This window comes from Vipera berus (assembly GCF_964194415.1).
Source record: "Vipera berus genome assembly, chromosome: Z".
Lineage (NCBI taxonomy): Eukaryota > Metazoa > Chordata > Lepidosauria > Squamata > Viperidae > Vipera > Vipera berus.
In genome coordinates, this window is record NC_138205.1 from 33,879,957 (window position 1) to 33,890,941 (window position 10,985).

A 10,985-nucleotide genomic window follows, 5' to 3' on the forward strand; every position below is an offset into this window, starting at 1 on the left:
CCAAGGCACTCCAGCCCAGATTCTTTGCTCCCTTTTAGCTGGACAACCTTTAAAATTGGCTCCCCGCTCCTTCTCCAAGGCAAGCTGCCCTCCTCTCCATCCTGCGCCCCCACTCCCAAAGAGTTTGGCTGGCAGTTTGTCAATCACAGCTCTTCCTCCTCATCATCCCCCTCCCCATTCCGGCTTCGGCACACAGTGTTTGCCTGAAGAAGAAGAAACGGGGTGCTCCCCCCCACCCGGTGTTTCTCTTCCCATCACTTCTTTGGTGCGTGTTTGCTGGGAGCCCACCCAGATTTGAACACCTTGGACTCCCCGTTTCCCACCGAAAACAAAACACTGGGAGCTGAAAAACCCTTTTGACATACAGTTGCAAGAAAAAGTATGTGAACCCTTTGGGATTATGTGGTTTTTTGCATGAATTGGCCATAAAATGCGCTCTAAACATCATGTAAGTCACAACAATAGAAAAACACAGTCTGCTTAAAATAATACTACACAAACATTAGCTGTTGTCATGTTTTAATTGAAGATAAGATGGAAACATTCACAGTGCAGGGTGGAAAAAGTATGTGAACCTTTGAACTTAATAACTGGTTGACCCTCCTTTGGCAGCAATAACCTCAACCAAACGTTTCCTGTAGTTGCAGATCAGACCTGCAAAACGATCTGGAGTAATTTTGGACCACTCCTGTTCACAAAACTGTTTCAGTGTAGCAATATTCTTGGGATGTCTGGTGTGAATCGCTCTCTTAAGGTCATGCCACAGCATTTCAATCGGGTTGAGGTCAGGACTCTGACTGGGCCCCTCCAGAAGGCGTATTCTGTTCTGTTGAAGCCATTGTTTTGTTGAATTACTTGTATGCTTTGGGTCATTGTCCTGTTGTATCACCCATCCTCTCCGGAGCTTCAGTTGGCAGACAGATGGTTGTATGTTTTCCTGCAAAATGTCCTGATAAACTCTGGAATTCATTTTCCCATCAATGACAACAATCCGTCCAGGCCCTGAGGCAGCAAAGCAGCCCCAAACCATGATGCTCCCTCCGCCATGTTTTACAGTGGGGATGAGGTTTTGATGTTGGTGCTCTTTTGCAAACTTCAAACGTGGACAGATGAAACCAAAATTGAGTTGTTTGGGAAAAATTCAATTTTGGTTTCATCTGTCCACGTTTGAAGTTTGCAAAAGAGCACCTGGATGTTCCATAGCACTACTGGCAAAATATACTGTGGACAGATGAAACCAAAATTGAGTTGTTTGGGAAAAACACACAACACTATGTTTGGAGAAAAAAAGGCACAGCACACCAACATCAAAAGCTCATCCCCACTGTAAAACATGGCGGAGGGAGCAACATGGTTTGGGGCTGCTTGGCTATTGTCATGTATTTATGACAATTGCTACGTCTCGGGGTCATGTGACTAACTCTTGCAACTTCCTACAACAAGCAAAGCGAATGGGAGAAGCTGGATTGTCTTAATGGCTGCATGATTCCCCTAACAACTACAATAATTTGCTTAACAATCGTGATTTTTAAAAAAGGTCATAAAATCTGGCACAAGATACTTAGTAATCACCCTGCTTAGCAATAGAAATTCTGGTCCCAATTCTGGTTGTAACTTGAGGACCACCTGTATTGTATAGATATACTGTAGAACAAAATGGCAAATGGGAGACTATTTTGATGCCCTGCCTGAAAGAAGTTAACAAAAAATAGAAATCCCACTCTACGCCCAAAAATTTCTTTGAGATTAGATAAATGAAGGTCTGTCTACAATCCTCACATTGGGAGCAGCATAATAGCATATGGCTTAGAGAGTTTCTAGTGAGGCAGCACATCACATGGACATAACTGGAGAGATGTAAGATTACGCTTAAAATGCCCAAGAGGTTTCTCAAGAAGACCTATGATTCAGGTCACACATACTGCAACATAGTGGTGTTGCTACATTGCCCATAATCCCAGTTGTTCATGCTGGAACTGGTGCCCAGTTCCTTTTAGAGAACACCAGTTTGGGCTAGCAAGTTAATTTATAAAGTGCAGGTAAAGCTTTCTGTTGGATTGTTTGGGGCAGGAAATAGCATTAATACTCCAAAGCTGCTTATTTTTTCTCTTTAAAAAACATTTGATGTTTTACAAGTAAAATTTGGATTACTTGAAAGAGCAGAATAACAGTATGCTGAACTAAAAATATCTTACTTCATAATTCGGAGCACATGCTAACAGCTTCTGAAACATATAAATATAGTTGTATAGGAAAGTGTTTTGGAAGATTCCAAACTTACTTTATTTCTATAGCCATTTGGCGAGCATTAATAAGACCAATATTTATAATTAATGTTAAGAGTTGACATGTTCTAGTTAAATAAATCAATAGTCTCTTATCATTGTAACCATGGTGAGTGTCACATGTTCAGCCAGTTTACTACTGTGTGCGCATGCCTAAAACAAAAAGTTACTTTCTTTTTCCTTTCCTTTGTGCTCTCTGGGGATATAGACATGTAGCCATGAGTCTTTCTGTGTTTTACAAGTTTCTTTGTAATTAAAAGGTTAATAGTAGAATATATGCTTCGGGTTTTCTTTGTTTATCATACATCAAAATGAACCACGATTCATCACTCTCTGATAGAGTTTGATTACTCTTCTGACATATATGATAAAGGGTGTTTCCACGAGTTCAACTATCTGGAGAGAGAGCTGTTAATGGTAATGGCATCTGCTTATATAGACCATAGAAGTCTTAACAAGGGATTAATTACAGTACAACGGCTTTTGATCCAGAATACTCATGCTTTAAAGAATAAATAAAAGAGTGCAATTAATTTATTCAAGATTATCTTCAAAGTCTACAGTGAATACTAGGTGTCAGCTTTTTAGAAATGTAATTTAACTGAAAATTCTTTCACATACTCTTTAAATCTGTGCAGCATTTTCCCATTTTGATCTAATATTCATAACGTTATTAATTTAATTTTGGGTAGTAAAATAAGGCTTAAAGATATTAGTATATTGAATTAGGTATCAAAAGTTTGACATTTATCAATTTATAAAGTTTTGTATTTATTAAATTGCTTTACTGGAACAGTTTAGCAACTCCTGACTTAAAATCCTGGACTGATTTTGTATTCAAGCTTTGTGGCGTTCTGGGCCGTTGAATTTCCTTCTCCTCCCCACTTCCTTCCTTCCTCTTTCTTTCTTTCTTTCTTTCTTTCTTTCTTTCTTTCTTTTCTTTCTTTCTCATAATCTTGTATATTGGAATTGCTCTTTTTTCTTTTCTATTTGTATATGATAGCAATAAAACAAAGAAGCATGAAAAATTTATGTAAATAATCCGTAAGTGAAGCCACTAGCTGAAGTGCTTCAGAAGTTGGTATTCTAGAATAGATCAATGTTTCTCAATCTCAGCAATTTTAAAATGTGTGGACTTCAACTCTCAGAATTCTTCAGTGAGCATTCTGGTTGGGAAATTCTGGGAGTTGAAGTCCATACTTCTTAAATTTACTGAGGTTGAGAAACACTGTTCTAGATAACTTTCCCCTGCTATGAAGGTTTTTAGAAGAGGTTACCAGTACCTTGAATTGCACCCAGAAACCAATTGGCAACCAGTACAGCTCACCGAACAATGGGTGTCATGTGGGGATGTGAAGATGTGCCCAGAATGTCCATGACACTGCATTCTGGATTAGCTGAAGTTTCTGAGAATTCATGAAGAACAAATTGCAGTAATCTATGTATGAGATAAGACTATGAGTTACTATTTGGATGGCCTTCCTGTTCAGGAAGAGGCACATATCCATAGTGTACAACTTGAATCTGTGCCAAACTTTCTTAGCCAGAGCTGCCATACTTCCTTCAAGAAAACCCTGAAATTGTGCACCACTCTCAAATGATGCAGATGTCTCAAATGTTATCCTACTCAGAACCAAAGATGAAAAGATTAGGTCCTCAAATATCCATACAACTATTTGATCTCATTATAACTGTATCTGAATCTCTTCCTCCATTCTGCAACCTGGGATACTAGGTTCAAAGCTATAAAACATTTCAAAAACCAAACAACTATTTTAAATTATGGTTAAAAACTAATCTTCCTACATCAAACCATATGAAATGGAGTGGTGTGTAAATTTCTGCAACCTTTCCAAGTATGCCATTGTTTACAAAGGCTCAAAAATCAAATGCTTAGTTCAAAATCTACTTTTCCATTTATGAGTTTTAAGAGAACAATTGCTTGTAAAATATATAAATCAAACAAGAGACTAGCTGATTATACATTTTAATATCTAAAGCGTTGGTGTAATTAATCATTGTTAGGAAATGATTTGCTATTCCTGGGTGGGTGGGGCTACTGGATACTGATGGCTATATACCATAGTTGTGGGAGGTGGCATTTCATTCTCTAAGAATGAATGTTTAACTGTACCTGTAAAAGGAGTAGAGATATAGATGTTAATAATACAACTAACTGCCTTTGACTGATCAAAAAATGGAAATTCAAATATTTTGGAGGTGAGTAGATCTTCACATCTTTATGCTAGTTTCTAGAATTCAGTATTGTATAATAAAGTCAGAGGCAGGAATATAGAAAAAATATTCAGAACTGCTTGAGCTAAATTTTAATCAGCATGATGTGACCAAAAAAAATTCATGAGTGTTGTAGAGGGAAAATATTACAATCAAAGAAAAAGGTCGGTTGCATTATATTCTAATAGAAGACTCAATGATTAATGTATGAACCTCTTGAACACAATCTTTCTAATTGGCAAGACTTCTATTCTTGCAAAGCATAAATAAAAGTACTATGCCCTCTTATTCAAAGCATTAAAATACAATTTATTTTTGTTCTGCCTTTATTATTTTGATAAAGTCATAAGCACCAGCTTTTATTTATTGATATATCTACAGTATATCTCTATTCCACATCTCTCGAGTTCCTGCTTTTCCAGCTATAGGTGTAGCTGGCTCAGGAATTCTGGGAGTTGAAGTCCATGAGTCATAAAAGAGCCAAGATTGCCTACCCCTAAGGCATCAGGTTAGAAACTAGGAGACCGTCTGAGTAACTTGGAGCTAGTTGCTCTCTCTTAACCTAACTTGTCTCACAGAGTTGTTATTGTGGAGAAAACAGTAGGAAGAAGGAATATTAGATACGTTAGGTGCCTTGTGGCTTTCTGTGCTAGTTTCCCTCCAAAATACTTCAGAAGTTATTTTCAACCCCATGCCATGAAAAAATCAGCTAGTTTTATCCTCTCTGGGAATATTTCTGCATCATTGAAATGTATATTTGCTACATGCCATGTAAGTATTCTGGATCTAGAGATGTTCTTACCGATGTGTGCAAATGAAATAATAGATGAAGTAATTATGCCATGCTACGATGAGAGCAAGCATGAGAATGAAAATTATGGCAATTTATATGGTCAAGTTACATACATACATACAGTATCCTTCACTCTGTTTCTTTTCAGGATAAGCAACATTAGGCAAAGTGAAGAAAAGGAATTAAAATTGTTAACCCAAAACTGAATGACATGAAAGAAAGAGAAAATGAAACATAGCTAAATCTAGTTTATACCAAGATCAGTCACTACATCTCCATATTTTCTGTTCTTACCGATCAATTTTCATTTCCATCAGATCCATGCACAGCATCATACATTGCCTTTTGTTCTTTAAATTTCTTATTTATCAATTTATCAACTTCAACTAATTTGTTTTTCACTTCTATTTGATCAATTCATTCGTCCTTGATATATTAATTTCCCTTTATCCTTCCCTTTTATTAAATTTCATTATAAAATAAAAATACAGGAAAAAGACAAAAGTTGAAGAACTAAGAGGGAGAAATGTAAAGGATAAATAAAGAGGAAAAAAGTGTCTTTCAAGTTTTTCTTCCTGATATATCAGAACACAATTATACAATGCGTCTTAATCCAAAGCATATAAAACAGTTTCACTGTTAGAAATAAAAAAAGAACAAAACAAAGTTATTTATACATTCTGTTCCATGTGACATTAATTAAGAAGACATCTTAGAAAACTAATCAGTAGGAAGTTGATTCTCTTCAGCCTTATAAGCATTTGCCTTTTCAAGTTCCAGTACATTAACAGCCAGTTTACCTGGACAAGCAGATGCATCACTGGACTTAGCGAAGCCGCTCTAATTTTCCCTGCACAGATTTAAAGCTTCTGGTAATGGTCTGTACAGCTAAAGTCAGACTTATAGACTGCAGCTCAACAAGGTAACAGCTAACAGCATTTAAACAGATATTTGTGAATCGCCGTCTTTCAAAAGTAGCTACTTTCTTAGGGTCTTGCACATATCCTGATAGCAGTACATGTAAGATGTAATGGTTTTTTCATTTTGATCCAGTAGGGATCCAGTGCTTTAAAAAGCTGATCATATACTTCAAGAACACGTGGTTGTGGGACACCAATTTCTTGCATTGTATATGTTACAAATCCCACATCCCAGTTCAAAGAACAAGCTTGCTGTTCTAGATATTGAACTAAGAAATCTCAAGGGAAATAATGTGGTGTTTCACCATAAATTTTGCCAAGCATTACCATCGGCAGACAAAGAGCCTGCATCCTATCAGGAGCACTCATTGCAAGACTGTCATTCAGTGCTTTTTCAATTATTTCTTGCCAAAGAGTTTGTACTAAGATAGGATCTGAATGTCCAGCACCATGTATAATGGCCAATTTATACTCTGAGACTTTGAATGGATCTGCAAATTTCTCATAGAGCTTGCTAATTTCCATCAACTCAGAATCCAACTGGGAAATTGCATCTTGCACTCATGTGAACACTGATGGTGTAAGGCTTCTTGTACAGTATTTGAAACTGTATCCTGGCAACTTCCATTTTCTCTTCCAATTCATGTAAAAACTCCCCATCCACAGCTATTGGCGATATTGCTGTTGAGCTCTTAGCACTCAAGATAGCACATGCAATATATTCAAGATGCTGCTGAATCTCAGTGCTATGCATGTCTGCCAATTTTGCAAGCACTCAGGCTGCATTACTAAAACTTCTATTTTTCTCAAAAAATCTCCATAGCAAATCCATATAACGAACTTTGTTTTGATCAATTTTGGCCATGCGTGCCAGATATGGTTCCAGGAAGGGAGAGTTTACCTGCCGCAATTTATCTGATACATCCACTTGAATCAACCAGCCATAAAGGGCAACACTAAAAAGTTCATCTGTGGAATGCTAGGCGAGCTTAAGCATTTGTTCAAAATGATGTCCTGCTTATTCATTGCTCAGCATGTTGGAATTGAAGGACAAAACAGGAGGACCAGGTTTCTTGGGCACACTAGGAGACTGAGGGGCAGCTTTGCTTTGATTAACCAGCTCCTGAAGGGTGTCTGGGATGCATTTATAACAATTTAACCTCTCCTGGAAAGCCTGTAACATCCTCTTCTGGTTCATGGTTTTTGTAATATGAAGTCCATGACCCTGGGGATCCTTTTTCTCTGCAGCCATCAGAGAAAGTTCTACCACACCCTCATAGAAACGCACGTACACAGACATGGGCAAGATTCACCTGAGTGCTACTTTTTTGGTATTCTTTCAACTCTCTTAACTTTTTCTCTTTTTCTGACTTGTTCTGAACTTGTCTGGACCTTTGCAGTAATTCATTTGCCTTAGAACAGATGGCATCATCTGTGCTGTAGAGTAGTGGACAAATGTCGTGTAAATGTAAACTGATATCATCCACAGCAGTATGGTCTCTGATGTAGCAGTTGATAAGGGAAGTGATGAGGGCACCAGTTAGTTCTTTATCTCCAATGACCAGGTCTCTGAAAGTAGTGATCTTCAAATGTTCTTGAAACTCCTTTGGTAGCTCACCTACAATAATATTGAACTGATGTTCACAAAGGAGGTTCCACAGAGCCAGCGCTTGGCAAATTTTTTGCACCAGCTGTTGGACACTGTAAGGGAAGCTTTCTCAGATAACTGTGCTCCTGCATGAAATTTCCTCTGAACTTGTTGCTGCAGTTGTTGAGAGCTTCCAACCTTATACTGCATCACTCCAAGTAAACGCTGCTGCAAGGTAATTGAGTTGATGAAACTGGGATTTCTAAGAGATCCTATTGTGGCAAAATGGGAATTTCTATCCAAAAATTCTTGCAGCGTTTTTAATTCCTGTCGTTCTGGGGGAATGTGCTGTTAGAGCAAGTAGTAGTATATGGGTTAAAGCTGTCTCCTTAAGAGATGGCCTTCTGAGAAATGTAGTTTTGTTGTTGGTCAGATCTGTGTCTTAACTGGCCACTGGGAGGGACTTGGATTTTTACTATGGGATATCCTGTTTATGTGCCCAGTCTGCTATCTCTCCATGAATCCTAGCCATGAGGGGAGCTCCTGTAGGAAGAAAAGTCTTCATCATGGTTCCATCCAAGCCAGGGATAAACAACATGGCGACTGCTTTGGGAAGAGGTTACAGTTTATTGCAGAGGAAAGCCAGACAGAAGTATGGATCCAACAGAAAAAGGGCTGACCACATGTGGGTAGTGGGTTTTTATACCCCTGGACTCTATTGTTTAGAGTTATTTCCGGTTCCTATTTGAGGCTATTTCTTGTGTCACATATTCTGTCCCGAGTCCAGGTGTGTCCTTCTAGGAATCTTGCTGGTTGTGGGTATGCCATTATGGAAACCTGGTGGGATGAAACAGATCAAATAAAAGAGGTGGTTACTCTCTATATAAGAAATAACTACATCTCTACAGAAATAGAGCACAACAATTATGAAAACTCTTGAATGCATCTGGGTCAATATAAAAAGGGGGAAAATGACATTGTCATAGGTGTATACTATAGGCCACCCAACCAAACAGAAGAAAAAGATGGAACTTTTTGATAGTCAGGTAACTAAGGTATGTAGGAAGCACATCACAATAGTAATGGGCAGTGCTTTTTTTCTTAAAAAAAAAGGTGCCGGAACACTCATCTTGTTAATCTTTTATTTATATAATTTTATTTATATATTTATTTATATAATTAAAAAATTATATATTCAATTCTTAACATAAATTTAATTTATTATATTTAAGGCAAATGTTCATAGTAAATTCCAAGGTTTTGTACAATTCTTGTCTGGCAAATCTTTGAGATATGAGCCAAGTTTAATTCATAATTGCCTTTAGTTTTTTCATCTGTTTTTGGCTTAGATGAAGTAATGCACCTTTCAGGCATTCACCAAATAAACTACAATTTGTTGTGAGAATCTTCTTAAATACAAACAGCTCATAAGCCGAACCTACCTATATTAGCAACCACATTATTGATGGCTTGTACATACCATTTTAAACATATGATCACATTGGTTCAAGTGAATGAGATGCTCCTATAACCCAAAATGCATGCTATTAATTCATCCCTGCCAAAATAGTTATTTTCATCAGACTTAGTCCATGATGAACTTAGAACACTAAGTTCTGTTTTATCAAATTTATCATGAAAACAGCATAGTAGGCTGCCATAGAGGTGAAAAATTGTGGGATAGCTCCCCCAGGTTTATATACTGTAGGTGGGTATAGTAAAGATGGAATATTATATTTTTTGTCTCCTTGGAAAATGATGTGTTGCACTTTAATAGAGGAGACAACTTTTGCATATATAGTATGACATATATTGAGTTCCTTTTGGAAGGACTAGCAGTGGGAGATAATAGATGTCTAATACAAGTACATATGCTGCCTTCAACATATATGTGTTTAATTGATGGAGTCATGTTACTGACAAGATAATAAATTGCGAAGAAATTGTTATTAATACATAAGTTAAACATTTTGTTTCTATTTCTTTACAACTGCTGATAAAAAATGGCCTGCCTATGTTCAAATTATACACACAGGAGAACAGGCTTAGGTGAGGGGAAAAGTGTTACAATTCAATCTATTTATGAAAATGAATGAATATGTCCATAATTGCCCAGTGTATTTTAACAATGATATAGAACTGTGCTATGAGGAGCTTACAATTTACATTTCTTATTCTTGGGGAATTAATGACAGAAAGAAAATGGATTGAAAAAAGTAGTTGCAAAAGTAACATTAGATAAATAAAAGAAAATATAGTTGCATATCCTTAAGTAATTTATGAAAAAAATGCTTAAGATTACCACTTCAGATAGATGTACAAAATCTGCAAGAATCCAGATAACCACTAAAATAGTAACCATGAGACACAGTTCCTGGCTGAGGGAGGTGACCCCTGGCCCCTCCAGGCCACACGGACACCAATGGCGCAGAGCTTGCAGTCGCCGAGCCAGACACCGGTGCAGGGCTGCAGGAGGACGCGGGTGGCGGGCAGGCTGAGGTGGCAGCAGGCGTTGCAGGCCAGGCGCTCCAGGGCAGCCATGTAGGTGCACAGGGCAAGGCAGCAGCAATGCAGGTCCAGCACCGGGTAGGCCACCAGCTGGCCCAGCCCATGGAAGGTCAGCTGCCCGCCGTGCCCAATGCGTGCCACCTCTATGCCCAGCACCCACAGCCACCCCACCAGCACCGCCTCCAGCCCACCACCTGCCCCGTGCAGCCCTGCCATGTAGAGTGGGCCCCGCAGCTCCTACAGCACCGTGGGGTTGCCGCTCCCATCTCCTCCAGGTATCTTCAGGACTACCATTAAAAAGAGGTGGAGAGGGAAATTGTGTCTGCCAGGCCTCGCCTTCCCATTGGGCCAAGGGTCTCGCAGAGGGCAGGGTGGAATTGAGAAATGCGAGTTATTTGAGGAGGGGGTTTCTTTGCCACTGCATTTTCTCCTTCTGACTTGTGATCAGCCTGGCTGACACGGGTGAGCATGAGGCAGGTGTGCACATGGACTCTGCTTTTTTGGCAGGGCAGAATTAAGTGCTGCTCCCCACCTCCTGCTCCCGGTCCTCTCTTACTTACAATTAGGAGATGATGTAGTTGGGCAGCAGGGAGGGGTGCAAAGTTCCTGCCAACTTGCCTTCATTGCAGACAACTTGCATGTGCAACGTTTGCTGG

The 10,985-nt window shown here is 38.8% G+C and overlaps 1 pseudogene across 1 annotated transcript; it reads right to left on the minus strand.

Moving 5' to 3' along the window:
* Positions 1–5,747: 5,747 nt before the first annotated feature.
* LOC308677913 (nuclear pore complex protein Nup155-like) lies at positions 5,748–8,109 on the minus strand (annotated as a pseudogene). The gene has a single exon. The product of its transcript is annotated as a nuclear pore complex protein Nup155-like (transcript).
* Positions 8,110–10,985: the final 2,876 nt, after the last annotated feature.